Here is a 7,356-nt window from a genome sequence, read left to right as displayed (position 1 = left end):
AGAAAAGAAAAAAGCCTACAACACCTGGTATTCCCAGGCAGTCTCCCATCCAGGTACTAACCGGGCCCAACCCTGCTTAGCTTCCAAGATCAGATGAGAGCGGGCACTTTCAGGGTGGTATGGCTGCAGGTGGGAGAGCTTTTTATTTTACTTCTCTTATTCTGTTGCTGCTGCTGCTTGTCGTCAGACAGAAAGAATTATAAGCCCTGGGACAGGACAGAGAAGGTGAGAAGGTGAGAAGGTTCAAATAAAGGTTTAAAGCTTTGATGATGAGCAAGAAACACATGGCAAAAAGCTCTCCTCGGACTGTGAGAGAAGAAAAAGCCTACAACACCGGGTATTACCCAGGTGGTCTCCCATCCAGGTACTAACCAGGCCCAACCCTGCTTAGCTTCCAAGATCAGTCAAGATTGGGCGCTTTCATGGTGGTATGGCCGTAGGCATGAGAGCTTATTATTTTACTTCTCTTATTCTGTTGCTGCTGCTGCTTAACGTCAGACAGAAAGAATTATAAGCCCTGGGACAGGACAGAGAAGGTGAGAAGGTGAGAAGGTGAGAAAGTCAGAAGGTTCAAATAATAGTTTAAAGTTTTGATGATGAGCAAGAAACACATGGCAAAAAGCTCTCCCCGGACTGTGAGAAAGAGCAAGCCTACAACAACTGGTATTCCCAGGCGGTCTCCCATCCAGGTACTAACCAGGTACTAACCAGGCCCAACACTGCTTAGCTTCCAAGATCAGATGAGATTGGGCACTTTCAGGGTGGTATGGCTGCAGGCGGGAGAGCTTTTTATTTTACTTCTCTTATTCTGTTGCTGCTGTTGCTGCTGTTGCTGCTGTTGCTGCTGCTGCTGCTGCTGCTGCTGCTGCTTGTCGTCAGACAGAAAGAATTATAAGCCCTGGGACAGGACAGAGAAGGTGAGAAGGTGAGAAGGTGAGAAGGTTCAAATAATAGTTTAAAGTTTTGATGATGAGCAAGAAACACATGGCAAAAAGCTCTCCCCGGACTGTAACATAGTAACATAGTAACATAGTTCATAAGGTTGAAAAAAGACCAAAGTCCATCAAGTTCAACCTATATACATATTGTGTCCCTACTGTGTTGATCCAGAGGAAGGCAAAAAACCCTTATGAAGCAGATGCCAATTGCCCCATACCAGGGGGAAAATTCCTTCCCGACTCCAAATATGGCAATCAGAATAAATCCCTGGATCAACGTTCTTTCCCTATTAATCTAATATCCATAACTTGTAATATTATTGCTTTCAAGAAACACGTCCAGGCTCCTTTTGAACTCTTTTATTGAGTTTACCATCACCACTTCCTCTGGCAGAGAGTTCCATAATCTGACCGCTCTTACTGTAAAGAACCCCCGTCTGTGCTGGTGTAGAAACCTTCTTTCCTCCAGCCGTAGAGGATGTCCCCTTGTTATAGATACAGTCCTGGGTATAAATAGGTCCTGGGAGTGATCTCTGTACTGTCCCCTTATATATTTATACATAGTTATTAAGTCCCCCCTAAGCCGTCTTTTTTCCAAACTAAATAACCCCAATTCTGATAATCTTTCTGGGTACTGTAGTCCTCCCATTCCCCTTATTACTCTGGTTGCCCGTCTTTGAACCCTCTCCAGCTCCACTATATCTTTCTTGTACACTGGTGCCCAGTACTGTACACAATATTCCATGTGTGGTCTGACTAGTGACTTGTACAGGGGTAGAATTATTTCCTTGTCGTGGGCATCTATGCCCCTTTTGATGCACCCCATGATTTTATTTGCCTTAGCAGCAGCTGCCTGACACTGGTCGCTACAGGTAAATTTACTGTTAACTAAAACTCCTAAGTCCTTTTCCATGTCAGTCGTCCCCAGTGTTTTCCCATTTAATACATATTCCCAGCCTGGATTTTTCTTCCCCATGTGCATAACCTTACATTTATCTGTGTTGAACCTCATCTGCCACATCCCAGCCCAAGCCTCCAACCTATGCAGATCCATTTGTAATCGTGCGCTGTCCTCTATTGTGTTAACCACGTTACAGAGCTTAGTATCGTCTGCAAAGATTGATACTTTACTATGCAATCCCTCTACAAGGTCATTAATAAATATATTAAAAAGAATAGGACCCAAAACTGACCCCTGTGGTACCCCACTAGCAACAGTCACCCACTCAGAGTATGTACCATTAATAACCACCCTCTGTTTCCTATCACTGAGCCAGTTACTTACCCACATACACACATTCTCCCCCAGCCCAAGCATTCTCATTTTATGTACGAGCCTTTTATGTGGCACCGTATCAAATGCTTTGGAAAAATCAAGATATACGACATCCAGCGATTCACCCCGATCCAGTCTTGAGCTCACCTCCTCATAAAAGCTGATCAGGTTAGTTTGACAGGACCGATCCCTTGTAAACCCATGCTGATATGGAGTCATACACTTATTTTCATTGAGATACTCCAAAATAGCATCTCTTAGGAAACCCTCAAACAGTTTACACACAACAGAAGTTAAACTAACAGGCCTATAATTCCCCGGGTCACTTTTTGTCCCCTTTTTGAATATTGGCACAACATTTGCTATGCGCCAGTCCTGGGGAACAGACCCTGTCACTATAGAGTCCTTGAATATTAGAAATAGGGGTCTGTCTATTACATTACTTAACTCCCTTAGAACGCGGGGGTGAATGCCATCTGGACCTGGTGATTTGTCTATTTTGATTTTTTTTAGGCGGCACTGCACTTCTTCCTGCGTTAGACAGGCGACATGTACTGGGGCATTTATCTCATCCTGCTGTATATTACCTGGCATTTCATTTTCCTCTGTGAATACAGCAGAGAAGAATATATTTAATAGATTAGCTTTTTCCTGATCCCCGTCTATAACTTCTCCCTCATTACTTTTTAAGGGGCCAACGCTTTCATTGTTAACCTTTTTACTATTTATATAGTTAAAGAACATTTTGGGGTTTGTTTTACTCTCTTTGGCAATGAGTCTTTCTGTCTCCAATTTTGCTGCTTTTATCTGATTTTTACATATTTTATTTTTTTCCCGATAGCTTTTTAGTGCTTCCTCACTGCCTTCCTGTTTTAGTAGCTTAAATGCCTTTTTTTTGCCATTTATTGCCCCCTTTACATTTTTATTTATCCACATTGGTTTTCTCTTGTTCCTGACTCTTTTATTCCCATACGGTATGTACCTTTCACAGTGAGAATTTAAGATATTCTTAAAAATCTCCCATTGAGCGTCTGTACTCTTGTTTTTGAGGACATTTTCCCAATTTACAGTGTTAAGGGCTTCTCTTAGTTGATCAAACTTTGCCCTCCTAAAGTGCATAGTTCTTGTGGCTCCTCTAAGAGTTCCCTTATTGAAGGACAAGTTATAATGTATCATATTGTGATCACTATTTCCTAGATGTCCCCTGACCTGCACATTAGTTACTCTGTCAGGTCTGTTGGTTAATATTAAGTCCAGTAGGGCGCCCCCTCTGGTCGGGTCCTGTACCATTTGGGACAGATAATTATCCTTACTTATAGTCAGAAACCGGTTTCCTTTATGAGATTCACAGGGACAGGACAGAGAAGGTGAGAAGGTGAGAAGGTGAGAAGGTGAGAAGGTGAGAAGGTGAGAAGGTTCAAATAATAGTTTAAAGTTTTGATGATGAGCAACAAACACATGGCAAAAAGCTCTCCCCGGACTGTGAGAAAAGAAAAAGCCTACAAAACCTGGTATTCCCAGGTGGTCTCCCATCCAGGTACTAACCAGGCCCAACCCTGCTTAGCTTCCAAGATCAGATGAGATTGGGCACTTTCAGGGTGGTATGGCTGCAGGCGGGAGAGCTTTTTCTTTTACTTCTCTTATTCTGTTGCTGCTGCTGTTGCTGCTGCTGCTGCTGCTGCTGTTGCTGCTGCTGCTGCTGCTGCTGCTGCTGCTGCTGCTGCTTGTCGTCAGACAGAAAGAATTATAAGCCCTGGGACAGGACAGAGAAGGTGAGAAGGTGAGAAGGTTCAAATAATAGTTTAAAGTTTTGATGATGAGCAAGAAACACATGGCAAAAAGCTCTCCCCGGACTGTGAGAAAAGAAAAAGCCTACAACACCTGGTATTCCCAGGCAGTCTCCCATCCAGGTACTAACCAGGCCCAACTCTGCTTAGCTTCCAAGATCAGAGGAGATCGGGCACTTTCAGGGTGGTATGGCTGCAGGCGGGAGAGCTTTTTATTTTACTTCTCTTATTCTGTTGCTGCTGCTGTTGCTGCTGCTGCTGCTGCTGCTGCTGCTGTTGCTGCTGCTGCTGCTGCTGCTGCTGTTGCTGCTGCTGCTGCTGCTGCTGCTTGTCATTAGACAGAAAGAATTATAAGCCCTGGGACAGGACAGAGAAGGTGAGAAGGTGAGTGTGACGGGACCGACCTGTACCCCGACTGGGTACTCCCGCCAAACGTTGCTTCCTCCTGACGGGACACCAACAAGTAACCCCTTCAGCACCGGGCAGAACCAGCGTTGTAGATAGAAGGAGGGACGTCGCTGCACCGAAGCCGCATTGGCACTGTGGCTATCCGAAGCTTAGCTACACAGTGTGGCTACAGCCCACCCCAAACATCAGGCAACACTCATGTTGAGGTGAAAGCAGGACTCATTTATTAAAACCAAAGACAGAGCTATATATACACAAGTAAGAAAAGGAGCAAGACAAATATCACATGATCTAATTACCATGGCAGGAAGGAAGTAATTAGATCAAATCCTGCAACACAATATCCGGGGGAAGGACAGAATGACATGAGACGTAAATAATTACATTAATTGGGGACGTAGACGTGGAATGACGATAGACATATAATTGGCTTAAGACAGACAATGGCCAGGACACAGGGATAACAGGAGCTCACAGGATTAACAGCTACCTGTTGTGTAATTGATAATTAGGTATGCAGCAGTGACACCTAGTCATACCTACAGGGGGTCTTAAGACAAGGGCTAACTCACAATAACAGGGGAAACACTTCACACCTATACAATTAACAATGCACAGACAATCAGCCTTCTTCCTACCACAGGATGTCCAGCTGACGTTACAGTTCTGATACTCTGAGTGCTAAAACATGGGGTACATCAGCAGACTGAACCCCTGTATTCACACACAGAAGTCTCTACAAGGCCTGGGCCCATAGTCGATAGGGAGGAGGCTGGCTCTCAGGCCTCTCCAGGGGCCCCAGTGATGGAGGGTTCTGTCACACTTCTCCCCCTTCCAAATAGGACTGACACAGGAGGAAACCCCAAACGGGTTGACTCCGTAGTCAGTTAGTTCACTTAGCCCATCAATGCCCTCCCGAAACTGGTGCCCCAAATAATCTGCCCCTCCAAGAGCAGCACTCCCCCGCCCCACCTCTGACTCTCCAGAAAAATACAACTGCCGCTGGAGAGAAGTGCCTACAGCACCTTCTCTCTGGAATCTTCCCAGTCGCTGGGGAGTGATGATGCCTGCATCTTCTCCCTGGGGCTCCTGTTGTCGCTGTGGTGATGGGTTGGCAGCGCCATCTCCCAGGTCATCTGTGCGCCACTGGGGAGGAGGGAAGACACCCTTGGCTCCCTGAACTGGGGTCTGGGGCTGGAAAGGGAGGACAGGTTCCTCCACTTCCGAATCTGTGAGCTGCTGCTGGGGAGACTGGCCGCCTGCGCCATCTCCTGTGCACTCACTTGGCCGCTGGGGAGTGATGCCACCTGCACCCCCTCTTTGATCCTCCTTCTGCTGTTGGGAACATGGGCCGGCTGTGCCGTCTCCCGGGTCATCCGTCAGCCGCTGGGGAGGAGGGACGACACCCTTGGCTCCCTCAATATGGATCTGTCGCTGGGGAGATGAGCCGGCTGCGCTGTCTTCCAGGTCATCCGTCAGTCGCTGGGGAGGAGGGACGACACTCTCAGCTCCCTCAACTGGGATCTGATGCGGGGGAGGGAGAACAGGTTCCTCCGCTCCCAGAGTTGTGAGCTGCCGCTGTGGAGACTGGCCAGCTGCGTCATCTCCTGGACACTCACCCACCTGCTGGGGAGTGATGCCGCCTGCATCCCCTCCCTGGTGCTCCATCTGCCGCTGGGGAGATGAGCCGGCTGCGCTGTGTCCTGGGTAATCCAACGGCCGCTGGGGAGGAGGGACGGTACCCTCCACTCCCAGGTCATCCGTCAGCCGCTGGGGAGGAGGGACGACACCCTCAGCTCCCTCAGCTGGGATCTGCCGCTGGGGAGGGAGAACAGGTTCCTCCGCTCCCAGAGTTGTGAGCTGCTGCTGGGGAGACTGGCCGTCTGCGCCATCTCCTGTGCACTCACTTGGCCGCTGGGGAGGGATGCCACCTGCACCCCCTCCTTGAGGCTCCTTCTGTTGCTGGGAACACGGGCCGGCTGTGTTGTATCCCGGGTCATCCGTCAGCCGCTGGGGAGGAGGGACGATACCCTCAGCTCCCTCAACTGGGATCCGCCGCTGGGGAGATGAGCCGGCTGCGCTGTCTCCCGGGTCATCCAACAGCCGCTGGGGAGGAGGGACGATACCCTCCACTCCCTCGTGCTCCTGCTTCCGCTGGGGAGATGGGCCGGCTGCCGCATCTCCCTGGATTCCTGTTGCAGGTACGGGGCAGAAGCCAGGGGCTCTCCACCCTGTTGTCAGCGCTTCAGCTGAGGGGTATGGATCTGGGCGAACTACCCAGCATTCGGAGGACCCCGGTGTGAAGACCGCAGCCTCATCTACCCATCCTGAGTTACCATCCTCGTATAAACAGTCAACAAAATCCATGGATACTGGGGCATACTGCTGAACATGGTCGAACAACTCTTGATATGCCTGTTCCAGTTCCCATTCTTGTGTGACCAAATAATCCAGGTCAGCCCACAGCTCGGCCACATATGGGATAGCCTCTGCCCTGCGCTCCTGGATGTCTTCCCCCCGACACTCCGATGTACTTCCGAAGTCGGGATCCTTTTCTATGCTTTCCAATAGTAATCCCGGGCCGCCGAAGCCATAGCCCTCTGTAGGACCTTTATCCTCCAGCCCCGGGCATAGCTGTGCTGCGTACCACCGCAGAGCCCGATATCCATCGTCCAACCTCAGCTCTGTCTGGACCAGCACCTCTAACTCTGCCACCCATTCCTCTTTGGGCTGCTCTCCCAGCAACGGCATTCGTGCCTCCAGCTGGAACCAGTAAATGTCCTTGCTGGTTGGGAGGCACTTACCCAAGTATTCCTGTTCCCATCGCAGAGTCTCCCACCAGAGTTGTCGACGGATATGATCACTCCACCGCAGCTCGTCCTCAGCCGATACAGGTCCGTTGTGTTGGGCCCATGCCTCCTGCATACGCCATCTGAACTCCAGTTCC

The 7,356-nt window shown here is 49.2% G+C and overlaps 1 non-coding gene and 4 pseudogenes across 1 annotated transcript; all 5 read right to left on the bottom strand.

The window, feature by feature from the left end:
- Nucleotides 1–12: 12 nt before the first annotated feature.
- LOC149290702 (5S ribosomal RNA) lies at nt 13–131 on the bottom strand (annotated as a pseudogene).
- A 191-nt stretch (nt 132–322) lies between these two features.
- LOC149290701 (5S ribosomal RNA) lies at nt 323–442 on the bottom strand (annotated as a pseudogene).
- A 206-nt stretch (nt 443–648) lies between these two features.
- On the bottom strand, nt 649–778 carry LOC149290700 (5S ribosomal RNA; annotated as a pseudogene).
- A 2,932-nt stretch (nt 779–3,710) lies between these two features.
- Nucleotides 3,711–3,829, bottom strand: LOC149290699 (5S ribosomal RNA). Its single transcript, XR_016274290.1, has one exon. It is a non-coding gene; the product is annotated as a 5S ribosomal RNA (ribosomal RNA).
- A 254-nt stretch (nt 3,830–4,083) lies between these two features.
- On the bottom strand, nt 4,084–4,202 carry LOC149290698 (5S ribosomal RNA; annotated as a pseudogene).
- Between the last annotated feature and the right edge of the window lie 3,154 nt (nt 4,203–7,356).

Source organism: Sceloporus occidentalis, unplaced genomic scaffold (genome assembly GCF_023333645.1).
Source record: "Sceloporus occidentalis isolate IW3139 unplaced genomic scaffold, rSceOcc1.0.p SCAF_38, whole genome shotgun sequence".
NCBI lineage: Eukaryota > Metazoa > Chordata > Lepidosauria > Squamata > Phrynosomatidae > Sceloporus > Sceloporus occidentalis.
This window is presented reverse-complemented; position numbering and strand designations above follow the sequence as displayed.